The sequence below is a fragment of the Pinus tabuliformis genome, chromosome 3_1, assembly GCF_031772625.1.
Source record: "Pinus tabuliformis cultivar Carrire ecotype Pingquan chromosome 3_1, CPIR1, whole genome shotgun sequence".
In the NCBI taxonomy this organism is placed as follows: Eukaryota; Viridiplantae; Streptophyta; class Pinopsida; order Pinales; family Pinaceae; genus Pinus; species Pinus tabuliformis.
In genome coordinates, this window is record NC_142301.1 from 802,079,567 (window position 1) to 802,101,690 (window position 22,124).

Below are 22,124 nucleotides of genomic sequence, written 5' to 3' on the forward strand. Positions count from 1 at the left end.
GAGTTTTTGATGAAGCTATGTACTTGTTACTATATTTTTTGTTAAAAAAAATGATTTAAGACCATAGTTGTGGAGTCTTTTTTGTTATGTGTCCAAGGTCATAGTGGTTATAATAGTCAGTCAATTTGTTAAGAATTAATTAGTGTGTATCATTTCCCTCAAGTCATAAGAATATAGTTTTCTTATGAGTCAACACATGATTCATTTCTATTAGGTTTATTATCTAGCAAATTTCCTTTAAATAAAGTTCCACTTGTGTGTGTAGGAACTATATTATTTAATACATAATCCAGCTCTATCAATTCTATTAATGAGAGATACCTAATATTCCTTGGCACCTCACATGTCTTGGAACATCTTTGTACTTAGAACATATTGCCATGAGTAGGATGCCCAAGCACATGTTGGCATGCCCTAGCATAGCATAACACTCCCCTATCGCATGTTGGCATAGACTAGAACACCTTGGAAAAATACTGAATTGAAAAACATTAGAAGTTCGCACACATTGGCACTTGACATGTATTGGAACATATTATAGGTGTGCCTAGCATGCCCCTTTTGAAAAAGATAAAGTCCCGACTTATTAACCCCCTTATGTGTTCATTTCCTTGCATTTTAGCTTGTTTATTCCTTTTTTTGCCTTGAAACTCCTTGACACATATTGGCATACTATGGCACCATGCACATCCTAGCATGTCTTAGCACCTGGAATGCCTTGGCACTATTTGGCACATGCTAGCACACCCTAAAAATACCTAGCACACTCTAACACTTCTTTATATTCCCTGATATTACGTGGCGTGCCTTACCCGTGCTTAGCTTACCTTGTCACTCCGTCCTTGGCATGACAGCTAGCACTCATTAACACTCCCTGACGCACCCTTATATTCATTCACTTCCATGCATTTTGACCTAGTGCTCCCTTGTGTTGTCCTAGTACTCCCTAACGCTCCTCAACATGCATTGGCACTCTCTAGCACACCTTAGCACTCTTTGATATGATCTTCCACTTCATAGCATGCATCACACTCCCTGATGCACATTGGCACATTGGCACGTGTTGGCACTTGGCAAGTATTAGCATGTTTGGCATGCGTTGAGATGACTTGGTATGATTTGGCATGGTTTACATTAAATTTATTTGAGATTAATTATTGGAAACTAGATAAGAAGAAAGAGAGGAAGATTTGGCACTTAGAATGCATTGACACTTGGCACTTGGCACCTATTGGAACGTAGTGTTGGTTTTCCTAGCATGACCCTCATGGAAAAGGTAAATTGATGACTTATTAACCCTATTATGTGCTCATTTACTTGTAGTTTAACTTGTTCCTCCCTTTTGTTCCCTTGACAGCCCCTGTCATGCATTGTCACACCCTTGTACATCTTGGCATGCCTTCGCACTCGACACGTCTTATCTAGTTTGACATGTCTTTGTACTATCTGGCACATGTTAGCATGCCCTAACATTCCCTAACACACCTTGGCAGTCATGACCTTACAACTAGAATTACATTTTTCCATGACATGGGAACATCACATTCACTAGAACACCTTGGCACTCCCTAGTTTTCACGCCCTTTATTATCCTCCACAATGTCCTAGGTTGATGAGGAGATCGACGGAGGTAATCATAGACAAAGCTTTTAGTTTGGTAGTGTTGTGCTCTACAACACCCACCCATTTCATATCATTTATATTCCAAACATTAACATATGAAATGGGTCCCTTTAGAATTTAAATTGGTATCAATGCTTCTTTTGGCCCGAAAGAAGTTCATCAATCGAAAAATTGCACTTTATAAAGCTTTTTGGACAAACCCATTAAAAGAAATCAAGTTATTCTTTATCATTACGATAAAGTGATCGCAAGATCGCATATCGCAATGACATATGAATTACAATTTAGCGCCCCTAAGCTTTCCGCCGATGCGCATTCGGCGCATTCGGCGATCGGCGATACTCCATGCTCATGTTATAGTGCCCCATACCAATAGTCCCACCGATGCGCATTCGGCGCATTCGGCGATCGACGACACGCTACAGCAGTTGTAATGTTCCCAAAGACTTGTCTCGATGTGATGCGCAATCGGGAATCGGGTATCGGTGACCATCTTACCCAAGTCTTATTGTGCTCAAACCTTTTCGCCGATGCGATATCGCATTCGGCGATCGGTGGTATCCGATACATATCATTAGAGCACACTAGTCATACCCCGATTGCGATCCAATAAAGCGCGGTTTTCAAGATAAAGCCGTTAAAGTGATGGGATGGCACCATTCATTTGTATTTAAAGCTTGATCGTTCACGCAATCCTTCATCTATGCCCAACCGCCAAAACGTCCATTGCATGCTTAAATGAATCGTTCACCCAAATAACGATATAATGGGCATTTAAGGAATGACAAATTGAAAACGGCTAATTAATAAGGTCATGTCTTAAAATCTTTTTACGGATTGTGTCCGCGCCCATTTTAAAGGCTAAATCCTCCAGTTACGCATCTATTCATATGTGCTGTATCACTTAAGAATTTTTCATCGCCAGCTCTGTGTATTACGCCCAGTTGCCTCTTTGTGAAGGATTCATTCATAGAAGCTAAGGCTGTGAAGATGGGAAAGAAATCCAAGAAGACTGCAAGTGCTTCCGCAACAACAGTTGCAGGACAAGCGGCCGCAAACAAGAAAAAGGGCCTAATATCCGATACTACATGCACGGGGCTCACCAGAGTTACTTGGCAAGGAACTTACAACCTAATTGAAGCTGAGCAACCACAAAAAACAGTGACAGAGGCTACCGTGGATTTAACCCGAAAGTCTGATTGTACTCTCAAAGATTTGGCCGATTCGTTCCTTCACAGAATCGCAGCCAGGGAACAAATCCTCCCCTATACAGACGTTGTGCGATGGGCAATTGAAGAAATCCCCATCATGGACAGAACTTTTAATACCAGAGATGGTAGGATTTTCGGGTCATTCAAGCCAGATGACCTAAGGCAAATGTATCATTTGCCTGAGCCAGAGAAAATATATAATAAGGCCTTCGTGTAGAAGTTTGCGAGCGGGAATGAGATTGAATCTGAACCTATCAAGGATTGGAGGCAAAATCCAAACAAGCACAAGCACGAATCTTCCGGTAAGTACTCGGTCGATTCTTTGGCTTCTCCTTATTGTTATGCGGGGATAACGATGTGTAGGCTGTAGGGTTTGCATGATTCTGCCAATTTTACTATTGAAATGGTTCCTCTAATGGAGGCAGCAGTAAATGGTTGGATTATGGATTGGGCTACCATCCTGTCAGATAAATTAGCAATAACAGTTCGTGATTTTAGATCTCAGACTGTTGTCTCAGAAAGAAAAATGCCCCCGTTCTACTATAGTGCATATATTTTAGACACCCTTTGTTTTAATTCTGAATTTCCTGTTCTCGGGTGGAGGTGGACTGTACAGGACCCTTCACCCATTCATATATATCACCAAAAGTTGTGTAAATCTTCTTATAAGCACCACCTGTATCAAATCTGTAATGGTTTCATGGTGCCCATTTACTATTCCATTTTTGATAAACCCATTCCAAAAATCTCCTATCAAGCTTCCTTTGATTTACCAGCAGTAGCAAGTTGGTTTGGGGAAGAAAATTTCACATATATCAGAGTTTTCGGCAGTGAAGCCGACCCACATGTTCTCCCTCTATATGTTCCAGATAAGCTGCTAGCCAGGGAAATTGCATATCAAATCATGGCTGAGAGTACTACACAGACTCTCAAAAGAGAAAAGAAGAAGGGATGGCCATCTTTTCCCTTCAGATGTGGTGTTTATACTCTGAATGATCTAAAACATGCAGAAAAGGAAGCCATGAAGCTTCAGTCTTTAACTCTGGCCTCAATTCCAAACAGACCATTTGATCCATATAAAAATGCTTACACTGCCTTGGAACAAGCAAAGTTAACAAGATTTGAGCATCAGGAAGATATGTTTGATGACCTGTTCGTTGCCTCCGAATCAATAGGTCATGCCAAAGAACTCGCTAGAATGCGATATAACGATGAGGGATTAACTGAGTTCAATAAACTCAGAGAACAGAGGTTGCAAACTCTGCCTCTGGATTTACTGACCACAACCCCAGCGACATCATCAAGTGGGCCTGTTCGGGAATAGTTGAAGGAACAGGAGGAAAGGCAAAAGAAGGAAAAGGAGGAAAGGCAGAAGAAGCAACAGGCAGAATGACAGAGAAAAGAACAGATGGAGAGGCTAAAGAAAGAACAAGCCGAAAAACAGCGGAGAGCCCAAATGGAACAAGAAGAGAAAAAGAGGGAACAAGAGGAGGAACGGCAGGAAAAAGAACTGGCAGATATGCAGAAAAAGGAATATGAAGAAAAACAAAGGAAAGAAAAAGAGGAGCAGCAGAGAAAAGAGCAGGAAAAAGAACGGAGCGAGTCCCAATCCGAAAAGCAGAAACAAACCACCTTCGATCCCGAATTGCTTCAACAGTGGAAGCAATTTGACTTTATTATCAGTGGAAAGGAAGGTTCAAAGGAAACGGACACCTCCAAAACAACTGATACACAGGATGTTTCCTCTCCTCAGGTTCTAAGTGGAACCAGCGGCCCACCAAGTTCTAAGGAAGTTGAAGTCATTCCAAAAGACCCCTCCGACCAGATAATTCTACAAGTAGAAGACATTCCACCATTGGATGTTTTCTACAGCCCGAGACACAGAGCAGTTGTAAAGCGATCAAGGAAGAGACGAAGGATTGATCAACCTTCTATCTTCCCAGAACAAACGGTCACGGGTAATGTAGTATGGAAGGAGGAATTGGACCCTTCCGATGACTTAACAAAGCTATCACAGTATGCGGGCGCCTATTCGGCGGCAACAATTGACAAAGCATCGGAGGTGAGCCTTCTATTGAAGAATAAATACCAAGAAATCTTTGCACTACAGGCAGAATTGGTTGAAACAAAGCAAAGGGCAGCGCAAGTGGAAGAACAGTTGCTAGCGCAACAGGAAGAGAACAACCAATTAACCCAGCAATTGCAAGCGGAAAGGCAAAGGATCGATCAGAATGCGATCCAGAAGCAAAAAGAATTGTCAGAGGCATTGGAAAATTTGAGAGCAACGAATGAACAAATGATAAAAACAAAAGATGAGCAAATTGCTCAAATGTCATTGCAATTAGAAAAGATAAAGGGCGCGGCACAGGTAACAGAGTTTAAATCAGAGGCATTATCGATAAACAAGGCGTTGTTATCTCAGGTCAAGATCTTATGTCAGCAGATCGCTCAAGCTGAGCCACTATGTGAGCTAACTATAGCGATAAATCAATAAGTAGAAAACGCCAGGACTGAACTAGATCAAACAGACAAAGCCATTACAGCATATCTTGATTGGCAAGATACTGATGTAGGAAAAGCAACAAATTTGCCCAGGATCGTAGAGACATACAAAGATATACTTTTCACAGAATGGCACACTCAAATAATGAAAGCAGAAAGGGCGGCTTCAAGATGTAAATCAACCGCCAACAATCTAGTGGATCTAGTTAATAACACTCTTTACCTGGCCAATATGATTTCTCAATGTACACCGGGAAAAATGACAACTACAAATACATTGGAGCAAACATGCTACCCGGAATTGGAGGAAAGAGGAAGATTAATCGCTGGAGTTAGAAGTTTAACCTTAGATGCATATTGGCTCTTTTTAATCAAGCCACATACACAGAGATCTGCCCTAAAGTGCCTTACAGATGCAATCGGGTGTATAATCCCCGACATTCAAGATGCCACCTACGCCGCACAGCTCAGTTCACACCTCAACAAACCCCCTGAAGTTGAGCCAATGCTTGCCATAAATCAGCTCAGATTCAAAGGAAAGCATCCGACTCAATGAATCACCCTCCCGCTTGCCAGATCGCCAGACAAATCAGGATCAATAGTTATTGATACCAGCTTAATAGGATTTCCGTTTTGTAGATATTTAAATAGACTAGTATTTATAGACCCTTTCATTGTTTTGGAAAGGGTCGTAAAATTTTGTAATAGACTTAAAGAATGAAGTTTGCACTGCTGTGCTTCAGCCTATATTCTTTTATGAAACTCGACCAATGGTTCTTAATTTTACAAGAAAGCTTCTTGATGCGATTGCGCACTATTGTCTGTTGTTGAGGATGTTTTCTGAGTTGAATGAAGAACTGCGACATAGCGATTGATATATGGGAGTGTTAAGCAGCTTATATGGTACTTCTATCTGTATCTGTATTCATTCCTTTTATGTGAATTGTTATGCAATTATTCTTGCTATTGTTGAATATACGTATGCGCTGTAACAGCAAATCTCTATCTCATTCCACTATTGGATGTTTTGCGATTTGCCTTTTCCTTTAATCATGCATGTAACAATGATATAAATGATAAAGTGTAGTAATTTCGCTGTTATCGCTTTGTGTAACTATTTATGCACAGCAATCTTGAATGATTTAATATCTATGTCTTAGAGACGGAGTCATCTACATGCATGTCTAAAAGCACAGATCATCAAATGCTACACTTTAGAAATCGATAAGTCCCCGGGGTAGATTATAGTTATTATATTCCTACCGATAATTTTAATTATTCGCTTATCATTAGCATAGTCCATAAGTCGCTCATCCATCCCATTTTATCTATTTCTGGGAAACTGGTCCCATTATCCCCAGTCGGAGCCACTATTCCAAACGGAAAAGGAGCTGCACTAAGGTCCGGACCGGGTGGTTTCCCCAATGTTGTTGCAGCGATTTTCGAGGCATCAACATTTTTGGCGCTAGAAGGAGGGCCTTGACTGTGAATGGCAAGCAAACCCAAACTTGCAAGCCATTCTAAGAGTAATTCTCCCTCCAAATCTCCTCGTGCTTCTCAATCGCATGTTGGTTCTCCAACACATAATCGAGAAGAAGAGGAATCAATTACCACTGCTCAAACCCATCATACTCCAGAACAATTAAGTCTTGAATCTCCCGAAGTCCAGTCTCTTATCCACAAACTTCAGAGCTTCTCGATTTCGCCACAGAAATCTGAGGTATCACAAAGCAGTGTGACTTCGCAGTTCAATTTAGCCCATCCACTTACCAGACTTCAAAGCGAAAAGCTTGGAATTGAGCCCACCGAATTCCCTTTACCCAAAAGGAAAAAGGCGAAGAAATATACTGAAGGATCTGATAGTGGAGAGCTTTCATCCACATCCTCCATTTCATCTCCCCATCTGCAAAGTCAACCATCCACTCCTCCATTACATATTGTTGTTCACCAGGGATTAGAAGCCTCAACATCCCAACCTGCTCACTCCTCAACTTTATTTCCTGCTCATTCATCTGGAATTCCAACAGTAGTATCAACCCCTGTTGTTATCATAATGGCAGACCCATGGACCAGGCCTGGTGCAGTCAATATGCCTGCACCGTTGCATCCTTTACCCGACGCTCCTGAAAAATGGCTGCCCAAGTTTAATCCAGATAATGGGACCCAAGCTGAGGAACATATCAATAATTTCATGTTGGCAGTCAACTTGAAAGGAGTAACAGAAGAAGATGTTGTTGTTAGACTCTTCCCTTATACATTGCAAGGATCAGCAGGATCCTGGTATTTTTCTCTACCCTCTGGTTCAATTACCAGTTGGAACACATGCCAAGAGCAGTTTCTTACCAAATATGGAGATGATAGGTCTTTGGCTACTTTAATAAATGACCTCTCCAATCTGAGAATAGAGCATAGGGAACCAATAAAGGAATTTAATGCCAGATTCAATAAACTCCTGAACAAAATCCCTACAGCTTCCAAACCAAGTGAACAGATTCGAAGCGAATGGTATATCACTGCCCTACCTGCCAATATAGCCATTTTTGTAGATAGAGCTGGGAAACCTACCTTAGCCGAAAACATGAAGGAAGCACTTGCTGTGGAAAAGCGCATAAATGCTTTAGAAAAGAAAGCTGCCTTGGAAGACAGAAAAGCCAAAAAAGTCTCTTTCAAAGAAGATTCTAAGAAGAAAACCCCAAAAGATCCATATGACATGGAGGGATTGCAAAAAGTCCTGAAGACTTTGTCTAACAAAATGGTTGACATAAAGAAACAGGTAGCCGAAACTTCAAACAAGAGACCATTTAGGACTTATAGGAAAACTGAATCAAAGCCACCTAATGTCATATCTAACGCAGATTCAGAGCAAGAAGAGGAGGAAGAAGAGACAACCACTCCAACAGATGAAGAAGAAGAAGTAGCTGAATGCCACGGAATGTGGGATTTTATACTCCCTAATTCTGATACCGATAATGAAGAAGAAGCCTTCCCAGTTACCACTAGAAGTAGAAGTACTTCTGAACCTGTCCAGGCGACTTCAAAGAAAAGGAGTGCAGGTGCTACCACAACCAAAGAAAAAGTGCCTCCAAAGAAAACACCTGTGGTAGTTCCTCAAAACCAGCCTTCAAATTCTAATTCTCCTTCAACATCTAAAACCTTAGTGGTATCTGATTCAATGGAATATAACATTGTCGATGACATGAAGAAAACTAAAGCAAACATAACCATGTTTGAACTTAGTAAATTAAAACATCAACAAAAGTTACTTCTTAAAGAATTGAATGTTGTTCCCTCTACACCACTTCCTAGTGCAAAAGCTGCTAATGATTCAGGCCAACCCCCTCCAGGTATGGTTGAAGCTACCGATTCAGTTCTGATAGGAGATAGATCAAATTCCCATACTCCACCCTTCCTTTTAACCTATGAGATATATAACATAAATCTGCACAACTGTTTAATTGACTCTGGGGCATCATCTAACATAATGCCAGCTTCAGTTTGTTCTAAACTGAACATTGAACCCCAGAAGTCTGCCATCCATATTGTACAGTTGGACAGAACCAAAGTACAGGTTGTAGGAGAGATCAACTCCGTAACTATCAGGTTGTCAGCAGATCCCAGGGTAGTACAAAGGATTGACATTTTAATAGCTGATATACAAAAATTTTACGGTTTAATTTTGAGTAGGGATTGGTCCGAAAAATTACATGGGTATATTTCCACTGATTGGTCACACATGTGGCTTCCTTATAAGGGTAATCCAAATCAAATAAGGATCGATCGAGAAAAACATATGACCCACACAGTGACTGAATTTGAACAAGAAAATCAACCTGTGGCATTCAACAATAACATCTTGGGAAATTATTCAGCAGAGTCATTCTTTGGCAACTTTGTTGCCCAACCTTCCCCTTTCTCAGTCAATCATTTTTCATCTCAAATTGAGAATTTTTCACAAACTGATAAGTCTAGATGTTTTAATGATGATGAGAAAACTGTAAATATGATTGTTAATATTCCTTCGTTTTGGTCTTTGTATTTTGATGGCTCAAAGTCTACTGAAGGCTCAGGAGCAGGATGTGTCTTAGTTAGTCCACATGGAGAAAAGACAATGCTGTCTTGTAGACTAGAATTTGAATGTACCAACAATACTGCTGAATATGAAGCTTTGATCCAGGGGTTATATAAAGCAATTGACCTTAAAGTGCAATACCTTAAAGTATTTGGCGATTCTGAAATTATTGTTAAACAGGTTAGGAATGCAATTCATTGCCTTTCAACTCACCTTAAACATTACCAATCGCTAGTACAGGACCTTACTTCACACTTTTTGGCATTCAACATTTCCTCCATTCCTCGGTCCCAAAATTCAGCAGCAGACCTACTTGCCAATGTAGCTTCCAAGCTTTTACCTTCTGCAGACTACAGCCCTGATAGATTTTCCGTAGAATTAATTTTTAGGCCTTCAATCCCTGATAATGTCACTAATTGGAGAGTATTTAATCATGATGATGATATTTTGCAATTCTTAACTTCTGAGAAGTCTTATGATAATCAAATCATTGAAGAAGATGAGCATGACTCCCAAATTAAAGAAATGCCTCAGGAAAATGCAATCCCTAAGCCTGTGGTAAAGCTAGAAGATCTTTATGATATTAAAGACAGATTTAAACCTGTAACCAATGCAAAGATCCAAAGCTCTACCCTAAGGTTTGAATTCATTAATTTGGGAACTGAGCAAGCTCCTCAAAATGTGAACTTAGGATTAGGACTTTCTTTAGAGGAAAAAGAAGCATTCATTAAACTGTTAAGGAAGAATAAACAAGTTTTTGCTTGGAAATACGATGATCTGAAGACTTATGATACGTCTATTATCCAACATACCATTCCCATGCTTCCCGAGCAGAAACCAATTCAACAGAAGTTAAGAAAGATACACCCAAACTTAGAAAGCCAGATTAAGTCGGAACTTAACAAACTCCTGAAAGCCAAGATTATCTTTCTAGTCCGACATTCAAACTGGGTCTCTAATATGGTGCCAATCAGGAAGAAAAATGGCGACATTCGTATTTGTATTGATTTCAGAAACTTGAATAAAGCAAGCTTAAAAGACAATTTCCCATTGCCTACTATGGAGCAAATACTTCAATCAGTGGCAGGCTCTGAATTGATGTCCTTTCTAGATGGTTTTTCAGGATACAACCAAGTTCTTGTTCATCCTGATGATCAGCTTAAAACTACATTTAGAACAAAATGGGGAACCTATGCATATCAGAAAATGCCTTTTGGACTAATAAATGCAGGGGCGACATTCCAAAGAGCTATGGATACAGCTTTTAGAGGGTTGATTAATAGAACAGTGGTAGTCTATCTAGACGACATAACTGTATTCTCTAAAGAGAGGTCTAATCATTTGCACGACTTAAATCAGATTTTTCAACGCTGCAAAAGATATGGTATTTCTCTGAACCCGAAAAAGTCATTCTTTGCTCTTGATCAAGGGAAGCTCTTGGGTTTTATTGTGTCTAAAGATGGCATTTATATCGATCCTGATCGGATCAAAGAAATTTCTGAAATCCCATTTCCACACAATAAAAAATCAATGCAGTCATTTTTAGGCCAGATCAATTTTGTTAAAAGGTTTGTTCCGGATTTTTCTCAAATTATTTTGCCACTTCAAACAATGATTAGGAAGAATTCAGTCTTTAAGTGGGGATCGGTAGAAAAAGAAGCTTTCGATTTGATTAAGCAATCGATAATCAATGCCCCTTCTTTAAATACTCCAAATTTCTCTAATCATTTTACATTGTATACTATCGCATCCGACTCTTCATATGCTGCAGTACTCACACAACTGAATGACAACAACTTAGAAGCACCCATTTCATTTTTTAGCTCAAATCTTCAGGGTGCCGAATTGAATTATTCCGATGTGGAGAAACAAGCCTTTGCTGTATTCAAGGCAGTCAAACATTACAGACCCTTCCTTTTGAAAACTCACACAAAAGTTATAGTCCCTTTCCCAGCGGTAAGGCAACTATTAATTCAAAAAAAACTGGGTGAAAAAAGGGCAAATTGGGTCACAGCGCTTCAAGAGTATGACTTAGAAATAAAGCCAGCAAAGATTGTTAGAGGCCAAGGTTTTTGCAGGATATTGGCAGGAGCATCAAACATTCCTGAATCAAGCGATACAGATCAAACTGAAGCAATCAATCAGATAAGTGTCACTGATTCTGAATCTCAATATGCAGATTTAATATTTTATTTGAAGAATGGTTATGCTCCTCCAAATTTGTCTTACAAAAACAAAAGGGCCATCAGGTTAAAAGCAAGGAGTTTTACTATTATTGATGATGTGCTCTTTAAAAAGAATTATGATTCTATTTTACTAAGATGCCTTGAGAAACCTGAAGCCCAAAAGGTTTTGCAGGAGTTACATGATGGACCAGCTGGAGGACATTTTGGAGCTGACACAACAGCTCACAAGATTATTCATGCTGGATATTATTGGCCCACTCTATTTAGAGATTGCCACGAGTATGTAAGGAAATGCCTTAATTGCCAAACATCTAGTGGAAGACAAAGGAAACCGGCTTTCCCCTTGCAACCAGTCAACATTGAACAACCATTTGAGCAATGGGGATTGGATATCATTGGGGAAATTAATCCACCTTCTTCCAAACAACATAAGTATATTCTTACTGCTACAGATTATTTCACTAAATGGGTGGAGGCAATCCCTTTGAAGACAACAAATTCTGAAGCGATCATTGAATTCATAGATCAATTCATCATTACCAGGTTTGGTGTCCCAAATGCTCTTGTTTTTTATAATGCTTCTTATTTCTCAGGTAATGCTATGTTTGATTTTGCTATCAAGAGAGGGTTTAAGTTAAAATATTCTGCTAATTATTATCCTCAGGGTAATGGCCTAGCAGAATCCACTAATAAGAATCTAATCAAAATCATCAAGCGAACCATTGAACAGAATCATAGAAATTGGCACAAATCCTTAGTGTTTGCATTATGGGCTGATAGGATAACACAGAAAGCTTCTATAGGAACCTCTCCTTTCAATCTGGTGTATGGAAAAGAAGCAATAATACCCACGAATCTTGTTCTTCCTTCTTTAGCCCTAGTACAGTTCATTGAGGAAGCTCCTTCCTCTTCTATTCAGTTCAGATATGACCAAATTTTAAAACTAGAAGAAGAAAGAGAAAAAGCCAAGGATACCCATGCCAAGCATCAACAAATCATCAAAGCATCTTTTGACTCAGTCTCATCCGGTTCAAAACAATTTCAAGTCGGTGATTTAGTTCTGAAATGGGACAAAGCCCATGAAGATAAAGGAAAGCACACAAAGTTCCAGAAGATGTGGCTTGGACCATTTCAGATCTGTGAAAAGATAGGCCATTCGACCTTTGTACTGCAAGACTTATCAGGGTTGAGAGATTCTCTCCCTGTTAATGGCCTAATCTTGAAGAAATTCTTTAATTGAGGAGGTAACCCCTTCTCTTTTGGTAGATTTTTGTAGTTTGTAGGATTTGCAGAAAATAAAAGTTGTAGCATATCTTCCATTGACCTTTTGTTGTAGTTGAAAAGTTGTCTCTCAGGAGTAGTATGAATATTTGCTTTTAAATAATAGAACTTTTAACCAAAAGGGATAATTTCTAGGAAATTAGATATCTTTGTACTCTGAAATCACAGTCTAACTTTTGTAAACTCCTCTCAAAACATAGAAGTTCTGAAAATCATTTTCTGTTTTCAAAATTGGTCTCCAAAGGTTATCAATATTAAGATAGAGGCTAATCCATTTCCAGCACCTTCAAACTCTTCACCTGTCATCCATTTTCTCTTAAGGAGAAGATTGTTCACTCCATTCACTAAGGTTTATGATTATTCAGAGTGTAATTCTAAAATATAAAAGATTAAAGATAAGAGGTCTTATTACAAGCCTGCTTACCATGTTCATAGGAAAATAATTTGACTGAAATTACCAATACTGCATATCAAAACAGGGTAATGGCTTGAAATTACAAGACAAGGGGTCTCATCACGAGCCAGCTTGTTCAGTTAGATTACTACCAGTGAATGGCATTGTCAACAGCTGGCCACCGAACCAGGACAATGGCTTTTTATCTTATAAACAACAAAGAAGAAAAGGGAATGAAATACTAAATATGAGAACATGTTTTGAATTCATTCTGTTAGTCACACTCTTAAGTGAATGGAACAACGGACAATAGCATGGTTAAAAGGTATCCCTGTCGAGACTATAAACGTTTGCTGGCAACAGAGGCTCTACCTATGACAGAGGGGTTAATTTTAAAAGCTGATTTGGAAAAGTTTTCTGTTTTATCATTATAAACCAACACAGGCCTATTTTGAAACTTAAAATGCATTCATTTTCTTTAGAAAGGGAGAAAGTTAGCAAAACAATTTCACTTTATTCAGAATGCATAGATATCTAGTTATATTAGAATTTTCCCTTTTTGATTGAAACTCTATTTGAAAAAGCTCAAGTTTTTATCAGTTCCAGAGATAACTGGTTCTTCCAGCGAATCGCCAATTGTTGTGCTCTACAACACCCCCCCATTTCATATCATTTATATTCCAAACACTAACATATGAAATGGGTCCCTTTAGAATTTAAATTGGTATCAATGCTTCTTTTGGCCCGAAAGAAGTTCATCAATCGAAAAATTGCACTTTATAAAGCTTTTTGGACAAACCCATTAAAAGAAATCAAGTTATTCTTTATCATTGCGATAAAGCGATCGCAAGATCGCATATCGCAATGACATATGAATTACAATTTAGCACCCCTAAGCTTTCCGTCGATGCGCATTCGGCGCATTCGGCGATCGGCGATACTCCATGCTCATGTTATAGTGCCCCATACCAATAGTCCCGCCGATGCGCATTCGGCGCATTCGGCGATCGGCGACACGCTACAGCAGTTGTAATGTTCCCAAAGACTTGTCTCGATGCGATGCGCAATCGGGAATCGGGTATCGGTGACCATCTTACCCAAGTCTTATTGCGCTCAAACCTTTTCGCCGATGCGATATCGCATTCGGCGATCGGTGGTATCTGATACATATCATTAGAGCACACTAGTCATACCCCGATTGTGATCCAATAAAGCGCGGTTTTCAAGATAAAGCCGTTAAAGTGATGGGATGGCACCATTCATTTGTATTTAAAGCTTGATCGTTCACGCAATCCTTCATCTATGCCCAACCGCCAAAACGTCCATTGCATGCTTAAATGAATCGTTCACCTAAATAACGATATAATGGGCATTTAAGGAATGACAGATTGAAAACGGCTAATTAATAAGGTCATGTCTTAAAATCTTTTTACGGATTGTGTCCGCGCCCATTTTAAAGGCTAAATCCTCCAGTTACGCATCTATTCATATGTGTTGTATCACTTAAGAATTTTTCATCGCCAGCTCTGTGTATTACGCCCAGTTGCCTCTTTGTGCAGGATTCATTCATAGAAGCTAAGACTGTGAAGATGGGAAAGAAATCCAAGAAGACTGCAAGTGCTTCCGCAACAACAGTTGCAGGACAAGCGGCCGCAAACAAGAAAAAGGGCCTAATATCCGATACTACATGCACGGGGCTCACCAGAGTTACTTGGCAAGGAACTTACAACCTAATTGAAGCTGAGCAACCACAAAGAACAGTGACAGAGGCTACCGTGGATTTAACCCGAAAGTCTGATTGTACTCTCAAAGATTTGGCTGATTCATTCCTTCACAGAATCGCGGCCAGGGAACAAATCCTCCCCTATACGAACGTTGTGCGATGGGCAATTGAAGAAATCCCCATCATGGACAGAACTTTTAATACCAGAGATGGTAGGATTTTCGGGTCATTCAAGCCAGATGACCTAAGGCAAATGTATCATTTGCCTGAGCCAGAGAAAATATATAATAAGGCCTTCGTGGAGAAGTTTGCGAGCGAGAATGAGATTGAATCTGAACCTATCAAGGATTGGAGGCAAAATCCAAACAAGCACAAGCACGAATCTTCCAGTAAGTACTCGGTCGATTCTTTGGCTTCTCCTTATTGTTATGCGGGGATAATGATGTGTAGGCTGTGGGGTTTGCATGATTCTGCCAATTTTACTATTGAAATGGTTCCTCTAATGGAGGCAGCAGTAAACGGTTGGATTATGGATTGGGCTACCATCCTGTCAAATAAATTAGCAATAGCAGTTCGTGATTTTAGATCTCAGACTGTTGTCTCAGAAAGAAAAATGCCCCCGTTCTACTATAGTGCATATATTTTAGACACCCTTTGTTTTAATTCCGAATTTCCTGTTCTCGGGTGGAGGTGGACTGTACAGGACCCTTCACCCATTCATATATATCACCAAAAGTTGTGGAAATCTTCTTATAAACACCACCTGTATCAAATCTGTAATGGTTTCATGGTGCCCATTTACTATTCCATTTTTTATAAACCCATTCCAAAAATCTCCTATCAAGCTTCCTTTGATTTACCAGCAGTAGCAAGTTGGTTTGGGGAAGAAAATTTCACATATATCAGAGTTTTCGGCAGTGAAGCCGACCCACATGTTCTCCCTCTATATGTTCCAGATAAGCTGCTAGCCAGGGAAATTGCATATCAAATCATGGCTGAGAGTACTACACAGACTCTCAAAAGAGAAAAGAAGAAGGGATGGCCATCTTTTCCCTTCAGATGTGGTGTTTATACTCTGAATGATCTAAAACATGCAGAAAAGGAAGCCATGAAGCTTCAGTCTTTAACTCTGGCCTCAATTCCAAACAGACCATTTGATCCATATAAAAATGCTTACACTGCCTTGGAACAAGCAAAGTTAACAAGATTTGAGCATCAGGAAGATATGTTTGATGACCTGTTCGTTGCCTCCGAATCAATAGGTCATGCCAAGAACTCGCTAGAATGCGATATAACGATGAGGGATTAACTGAGTTCAATAAACTCATAGAACAGAGGTTGCAAACTCTGCCTCTGGATTTACTGACCACAACCCCAGCGACATCATCAAGCAGGCCTGTTCGGGAACAGTTGAAGGAACAGGAGGAAAGGCAAAAGAAGGAAAAGGAGGAAAGGCAGAAGAAGTAACAGGCAGAACGACAGAGAAAAGAACAGATGGAGAGGCTAAAGAAAGAACAAGCCGAAAAACAGCAGAGAGCCCAAATGGAACAAGAAGAGAAAAAGAGGGAACAAGAGGAGGAACGGTAGGAAAAAGAACTGGCAGATAGGCAGAAAAAGGAATATGAAGAAAAACAAAGGAAAGAAAAAGAGGAGCAGCAGAGAAAAGAGCAGGAAAAAGAACGGAGCGAGTCCCAATCCGAAAAGCAAAAACAAACCACCTTCGATCCCGAATTGCTTCAACAGTGGAAGCAATTTGGCTTTATTATCAGTGGAAAGGAAGGATCAAAGGAAACACACACCTCCAAAACAACTGATACACAGGATGTTTCCTCTCCTCAGGTTCTAAGTGGAACCAGCGGCCCACCAAGTTCTAAGGAAGTTGAAGTCATTCCAAAAGACCCCTCCGACCAGATAATTCTACAAGTAGAAGACATTCCACCATTGGATGTTTTCTACAGCGCGAGACACAGAGCAGTTGTAAAGCGATCAAGGAAGAGACGAAGGATTGATCAACCTTCTATCTTCCCAGAACAAACGGTCACGGGTAATGTAGTATGGAAGGAGGAATTGGACCCTTCCGATGACTTAACAAAGCTATCACAGTATGCGGGCGCCTATTTGGCGGCAACAATTGACAAAGCATCGGAGGTGAGCCTTCTATTGAAGAATAAAGACCAAGAAATCTTTGCACTACAGGCAGAATTGGTTGAAACAAAGCAAAGGGTAGTGCAAGCGGAAGAACAGTTGCTAGCGCAACAGGAAGAGAACAACCAATTAACCCAGCAATTGCAAGCGGAAAGGAAAAGGATCGACCAGAATGCGATCCAGAAGCAAAAAGAATTGTCAGAGGCATTGGAAAATTTGAGAGCAGCGAATGAACAAATGATAAAAACAAAAGATGAGCAAATTGCTCAAATGTCATCGCAATTAGAAAAGATAAAGGGCGCGGCACAGGTAACAGAGTTTAAATCAGAGGCATTATCGATAAACAAGGCATTGTTATCTCAGGTCAGGCTCTTATGTCAGCAGATCGCTCAAGCTGAGCCACTATGTGAGCTAACTATAGCGATAAATCAACAGGTAGAAAACGCGAGGACTGAACTAGATCAAACAGACGAAGCCATTACAGCATATCTTGATTGGCAAGATACTGATGTAGGAAAAGCAGCAAATTTGCCCAGGATCGTAGAGACATACAAAGATATACTTTTCACAGAATGGCACACTCAAATAATGAAAGCAGAAAGGGCGGCTTCAAGATGTAAATCAACTGCCAACAATCTAGTGGATCTAGTTAATAACACTCTTTACCTGGCCAATATGATTTCTCAATGTACACCGGGAAAAATGACAACTACAAATACATTGGAGCAAACATGCTACCCGGAATTGGAGGAAAGAGGAAGATTAATCGTTGGAGTTAGAAGTTTAACCTTAGATCCATATTGGCTCTTTTTAATCAAGCCACATACACAGAGATCTACCCTAAAGTGCCTTACAGATGCAATCGGGTGTATAATCCCCGACATTCAAGATGCCACCTACGCCGCACAGCTCAGTTCATGCCTCAACAAACCCCCTGAAGTTGAGCCAATGCTTGCCATAAATCAGCTCAGATTCAAAGGAAAGCAGCCGACTCAATGAATCACCCTCCCGCTTGCCAGATCGCCAGACAAATCAGGATCAATAGTTATTGATACCAGCTTAATAGGATTTCCGTTTTGTAGATATTTAATTAGACTAGTATTTATAGACCCTTTCATTGTTTTGGAAAGGGTCGTAAAATTTTGTAATAGAATTAAAGAATGAAGTTTGCACTACTGTGCTTCAGCCTATATTCTTTTATGAAACTCGACCAATGGTTCTTAATTTTACAAAAAAGCTTCTTGATGCGATTGCGCACTATTGTCTGTTGTTGAGGATGTTTTCTGAGTTGAATGAAGAACTGCGACATAGCGATTGATATATGGGAGTGTTAAGAAGCTTATATGGTACTTCTATCTGTATCTGTATTCATTCCTTTTATGTGAATTGTTATGCAATTATTCTTGCTATTGTTGAATATATGTATGCGCTGTAACAACAAATCTCTATCTCATTCCACTATTGGATGTTTTGCGATTTGCCTTTTCCTTTAATCATGCATGTAACAATGATATAAATGATAAAGTGTAGTAATTTCGCTGTTATCGCTTTGTGTAACTATTTATGCACAGCAGTCTTGAATGATAAAATATCTATGTCTTAGAGACGGAGTCATCTACATGCCTGTCTAAAAGCACAGATCATCAAACGCTACACTTTAGAAATCGATAAGTCCCCGGGGTAGATTATAGTTATTATATTCCTGCCGATAATTTTAATTATTCGCTTATCATTAGCATAGTCCATAAGTCGCTCATCCATCCCATTTTATCTATTTCTGGGAAACTGGTCCCATTATCCCCAGTCGGAGCCACTATTCCAAACGGAAAAGGAGCTGCACTAAGGTCCGGACCGGGTGGTTTCCCCAATGTTGTTGCAGCGATTTTCGAGGCATCAACAAGTAGCTAGTCCTACCAAACCAGATAAGGCTCACTCTATGAAATCACAACAAAGAGATGACTGGAACGTAAAGGATTTTAGGCTAGATAGCTAGGTTCAAGTGGGTTTTGGAAAATTTAGGGTTTTGTTGCTGGATAAGGGAGAAAAACGAAGTAGCTAGGTCAAAGGATCAAAGCGTTACAACAAAAAATACAAAAAGGAGAAAGGTAGCATTATTTTTGTGATGGATCTTAGGGTTTTTCGGTGTAGTGTAGTGTTTAGAAGAAGCGAAAGATATTAATGAGCATGAAACATGAATTCATTAAGCAAGAAATAAAATAACACATAATGATTTTTCCATCAAAATAGAGCTTTATGCAAAGAATTTTGTTTATAAAATGTAAGGAAACCGATTGAATAATTGATGAATGGAAAGAGAAGATTAATATCTTTCATATAAAGCTATAACAGAGAAAAAATAACATCACAATCTTACTGCACATGAATTCCTAGATAATAGTTGCAAATTGTGTCCTTTCATTTCCATAAAATGTCCAAGTGCAAGCTACAATAGTTTTCTCCTCTGAAATCCAACCCCTTCTATCACTAATAAACTGATACATAAAGACCAAAACAACATCTCCCCACTCTTAGGGGTTGAATCAATGACTCTAGGAACTGTTCCATGAGGTGTTCTAACCAAACCCTAATGTTTAGGGAAGTTAAAAACGACTTCTACAGTTAACTTTGACTCCAACCTCTCTCATAAATGAGGTCAAATTTACATCAAAATAACTTATAAATACTAACCACCCATTATTTACATTTACTTTTACCCCTCACCTTCATCTACTTCACCCTTTTGACTTTTACTAGATTCAAACTAGGAATTACAAAAAATTACATAGTGAAAATTTTACAAAAATCTTAGAAATTTCCAGGTGTACAACGAGCTATTGGAGGCCATTTTTGAGTGCCTTTATGAAGTTCAAATCTATATCGAAAGCCTTTTCTTGAAATATGGGAGAGTGTAGATGTAAAGAAAAACTATTTAATTTTCACTCTTCAGAGGTAGAGGAGTAGGAAAGTGAGGATTCTTTTGATATTTTTTTTATTTTTTTTTCAGAATACTCCGTGTCAAGATGATGTTCTTCCATCCTTGGTTGATTTTGAATCTAAGAATATCGGTGATGAATCAAATGGAATTGATTTGTCCAATCAATCTGAATACTTTGATAACATTCAGTATTTTGATTATGAGTCTATTATTGTATGTGATTATGGTTGCCCAAGTACACCATTTGGTCTCTCAATTTGTCAAGAATAATTTTTTTTGGAAGAATTACATCTCAGATTTGGTTCGGTCCAAGAATATTTTCTTATGGAAACTTCCTCTTCACCTCGCTATCCCTTGCGTTCTACTGTTTCTAATGCATTAACTTTTGGAGGAGATACTCCATGCTCTTCAAATTTATTTTCTAATGAGTTGGATTTTGAATTAACACAAGGTAGTGAGGTCATCCATGATGAAGAATAATTTAAGCAACTTATCCAGTATCTATTATGTTGTCACTCACTGCCAAATGTGTTTTCAGTTGTCCAAAGTGAAAAAGAGAAATGAATTTTAAATCCATCTTCCAAGCTATAGAAGCTCTCAAAGCTAAATCATTGCCTCCACATTGGATAGTGCTCGGAATAACCTTTCCAACGATATGTGGAAGTCCGAAAATGGACTTTTGGATCAGAAGTTAGAGCAGATTGAAGCTGCCTTTTGAAAGTTAGAAAACAAAGAGAAAAAGACCAAGGGTAAGGTCCCGTAGATCGGAGGTCCCGACTCATCCCAAATTGCAATCAAAGTTTTCTGGAAGCATAAGTCAGTGAGGTCACAGAAAAATGGTGATGGATCAGTTGCCGATATCGCAAAGGTTAGAGAAAAATGGCGATGGAGGGATCACCAATATCACAAATCTCATATCAGGTCCAGGCCATATCGGCGACTGATGATCAGCATTGTCAAAATGTCAATCTTAACGAGGTTGTGATCAGCGAATATCGATGGTGTTAAAGCACTGGGAGGGCCAAAAAAAATTTAACAAAGGATTTCAGCGAAAAACCAAGTATCAGCAGGCCTTTTCTCTCTCTTCAGGGGGCCACGTGGCAGAACACTATTGGAGCTGATAAAGACGTAGGGCAGATGACGTCATCATGATGTGGCATTACAAAGGACACCTGGCATGCTAATCTGGAATTTTCAAGGGTCCTATGGGGGCATATCCAAGTGACACGTGGTAGTGATGACATCACCAATCGGAAATCGACGATCGACGAAACAAGACATCACTCCGTAGTGAAACCTATGCTTGTGATCATGCGATAAAAGGGCTCTAATAAGGGGGCTAACCAGTGGACACAGGAAGAGTGAAGAACCAAGAGCTAAGCAGGACAGGTGATCCTACATATCGATGATCGCAAGTATCAAAGGGTGCAACCAAATACAATGTCATGAAACCATCGAACGTTGATAACATTAAAATCATCGATTTGAAACCTTCGATAAAGGGGTTGGCCCATTGTCACATAAAGAGCTAAAAGAACCAGGGGCTAAGCACGAAGGGTGATCAACAATCGATGGTTGTGTTGTGGATAAAAAAAGGAATCACTGATTATGAACCTCTGATAAAGGGGCTCCGATAAGGGGGTTGGCTTGCGATCACATAAAGGGCCAAGGAACCAAGGGCTAAGCACTAAAGGGATATCGCAATCAGAGATCGCAAACAAGTTGTGACTCCAATATAAACACCCCGATTATGATTCGTCGATCAAGGAGCTCTGATATTTGGCCAAGCACCTAGTCATAACCTCCATTCATATGAGAAGAAAGGCCGAAAGGGGCTAAACCAAAGGGGACTAGGGAGCATTGGGACTCGCTATTTGTAACGTCCTCTAGAATACAATTCTTGATGCAGTAATGTTCCAATAGCGTGGTACAGAGCTTTAAAGGTGGATGGGTCGGCAGCTGAGACTCTGAATAGAGGTATGGAGTAGTGGCAAATTGATATGGGCTAATCCTATAGAAGCCCCTGCAACAAGAAACCAAGGACGACAAGGGCCG